The sequence below is a fragment of the Orcinus orca genome, chromosome 15 (genome assembly GCF_937001465.1).
Source record: "Orcinus orca chromosome 15, mOrcOrc1.1, whole genome shotgun sequence".
Classification (NCBI taxonomy): domain Eukaryota; kingdom Metazoa; phylum Chordata; class Mammalia; order Artiodactyla; family Delphinidae; genus Orcinus; species Orcinus orca.
The window spans coordinates 59,390,195-59,393,524 of NC_064573.1; the positions used below are offsets into that span (position 1 = coordinate 59,390,195).

At 40.6% G+C, this 3,330-nt stretch overlaps 1 pseudogene; it reads left to right on the forward strand.

Annotated features, from left to right (window-relative positions):
• Nucleotides 1–300: 300 nt before the first annotated feature.
• On the forward strand, nucleotides 301–2,036 carry LOC101282744 (small ubiquitin-related modifier 2-like; annotated as a pseudogene).
• Nucleotides 2,037–3,330: the final 1,294 nt, after the last annotated feature.

Sequence of the window (3,330 nt, forward strand, 5' to 3'; positions counted from 1 at the left end):
GATGCCTGTGATGAGTGGTCCCATGTTCTCAGGCCCGTGGACCCAGCTGAGCTCCCAGCCAATAGCTAGCCCTGTGAGGGAGCCGTCTTGGAAGTGGTCATCTAGCCCCTAGGCTACTAGGAATAATGCTGCTGTGAACGTTTATGCACAAGTTTTTGTGTAGACATACGTTTCCATTTGTCTTGGGTATATACTTAGAAGTGGAATTGCTAGATCACGTGGTAACTCGATGCTTGACTGTTTAAGGAACTGCCAACCTCTTTTCTGCCATGGCTGCACCATTGTACATCCCCACTAGCGATGTACGCGGGTTTGCCAACACTCTATTATCTGTCTTTGTGATTATAGCCATCTTAGCAAGTGTTACCTCCTTTTGGTTTTGACTCGCATTTCCCTGATGGATGATGATATTGAGCATCTTTTCAAAATGTGCTTATTGGCCCTTAGAAAATCTTCTTTGGAGAATGTCCACTCAGCTCCTTTGCCCATTTTAAATTGGGTTATATGTGGTTTTACTGCTGAGTTGTTCTTTATATATTCTAGATCTCAACCCTTTATCAGATATATGATTTACAACTATTTTCTCCCATTCTGTGGGTTGTCATTTTTTACTTTCTTGATGCTATCCTTCAAACCACAAAAGCTTTTAACGTTGATGAAGTCTAATAGATCTATGTTTTCTTTGGTTGCCTGTGCTTTAAGTGTCATATCTAAGAAACCATTGCCTAATCCAAAGTCACAAAGATTTACACCTGTTTTTTTTTTTTTTTCCTGAGAGTCTTATTGTCTTAGATTAGGTTTCTGATCCATTCTGGGTTAGTTTTTGTATGTAGAGTAAGGTAGGGCATCCAATTTCATTCTTTTACATGTGGCTATCCAGTTACCCAAGAACCATTTACTGAAAAGACTATCCTTTTCCCCCATTAAATGGTCTTGGCACCCATTGAAAATCAATGAACTGCTACTGTGAGGGTTTATTTCTGGACTCTCAATTCTACTGCATTGACTTATATGTCCGTCTCTATGCCAGTAACACACCATCTTGATTACTGTAGCTTTATAGTAAGTTTTGATTTTGGGAAGCGTGAGTCCTCTAACTTTGTTCTTCTTCAAGATTGTTTTGGCTACTCTGAGCCCCTTGCACTTCCATATGAATTTTAGCACCATCTTGTCCATGTTTGAACGAACTCAGCTGGAATTTTGATGGCAGTAAATGACTGTGGATCACTTTGGGGAGTGTTGCCATCTTGACAATATTAAGTCTTCTGACCCTGAGATATCTTTCCATTTATTTAGGTCTTCCTTAATTTCTTTCAACGATGTTTCGCAGTTTTCAGAGTGTAAGTTTTGCACTCCTTTTGTTAAATTCATCCCCCAGTATTTTATTCTCTTTGGAGCTATTGTAAGTGAGCAGTTCCTGTTTCTCAGCTGATGGAGAAGTCCTTCCATGCTAAGAGCTTTGTCTGACACAGGTGTTTCAGTTACCTGGGAGTTTCAGACTTCTCTGGTTAAGTCTCAGCTATTTCATAATTAATGAACTGGAAATAAACTCCATAATAAAGATCTTCCCCTGCCCTGGTCTAACAGGTTCTAACTAAATTTATTTTCTCAAGGGACTTATTTTTTATTTTAGAAAATTCCCTTTGACTGATTGCTACCTCCTCCTTCTGCCACTACTGGTGCTGCTCTGTGCTTGTTTGGTGCCAATCCTGGTACCTTTTTTGTGAAGCAGCCACTGAGAAGGCTCCAGAGGTTACCGTGGCCAATGAAGAGCCCCAGGAGGGAGTCAAGACAGAGGACCACGATCACGTTAACACGAAAGTGGTGAGACAGGATGGTTCTGTGGTGCAGTTTGAGATTTGGAGGCGTAACCACGTTTGACGAAAGCCTATTGTGAATGACAGGGTTTGTCCATGAGGCAGATCAGATTCTGATTTGATGGGCAGCCAATCAACGAAACAGACACGCCTGCACAGTTGGAAATGAAGGATGAAGATACAGCTGTGTCCCAATAGCAGACAGGAGGTGTCTACTAAAGAGAGAACCTGCTGCTTTACTCCAGAACCAAGAAGTCATTCTGAGTTAGAAAACCACGATTTGGTTCCGCCGCATCGTGACTGCTGCCGTACAGTTTTCTCTAGTCTTTCATTTTCGCCTCCCCCACTCCTTTGTTGTACATTCAGTAATGGAGGTATGTGCAGAGGAATATTGATTTTTTTTTAACTAAATGGCCAATGGTACATTTTGATCAACATCACAAGGAGATGGGATGGGGGGAAATACTGCTTCTGTGAAAATAGTCCCTTTCTCCATTATTGGCATGCTCATTCAGCTCATCTCTTTATATGCCAGTAAGTTCTTTTGATTTCCCTGTTTAACGAGAAAAGAACAATGTAAAAATTATTGCATACTTTGTTCGATTGGAGAATTTTAATGTTTTTCATTTTCATTTCAAAACCAAGAACAATTTTATAACTTTTTTGTATGTAGCTGTTATAGGTAGGACAATCTGTCTTTAAGCAAGGATAAATGACTGTAAAAGAAATGAATCCTAGATAGTTTTCCCCTTCAGGTCAAGCATCTTGTTGTTTAAATAAACTTCGTGGGTTTCTTTTAAATGCTTTTTTACTTCTGCTTCTCAGCTCAAGTGTGTAATTAACAGGAAAATGGAAAGTTGCTCACTATGCTTTCTTCAGATCGCTGTTAAATGACCTTATTTTAAGGAAAACTAAGGGAGAAATCCTTCCCCAGATGCTCTTCTTGGGAAGAATTTTACTCCTCAGGCTATTTCTGAATGTGCTTTCAGCAAAAAGATTTTCAGTCACAGCACATGTGATTTTCAAGTTTCTTCTTTGCTGGGAATAATTAGAAAAATCACAAAATGGAGTTCAGAAATAGAAAAGAAAGATGATGTGAAGGAATAGCAGTGGGAATTCTGCCAGAAGCCTTGGGAGGAACAAAGGGAGCTGGGAAAGGCCTCTTGCCTCCGCCAGCGCCTGCTTGGGGAGGATGCAGCCCTCAAGGGGCTCCGGTGCCCACTGGGTGCAGCACTGCAGTCATCCCAACCAGAGTGGGACCAAAGTGGGCTTCTCTCTAAGAAAAAATTTCAAACACACAAAATAAAAAGGAATTAAGTATTTGTCACAATGAACAAATACAGTGAAACCCCCTATGACCCCATCACCCCAGATTCAACAGTCATCAACTCACGGCCAAATTGGTGTCTTCTATAAACCGACTAATCCCCCACCCCAACCCCAGGTTATTTGAAAGCAAATCCCAGGCATTATATTATTACACCCATAAACCTTTTTTTTTTTAACATCTTTA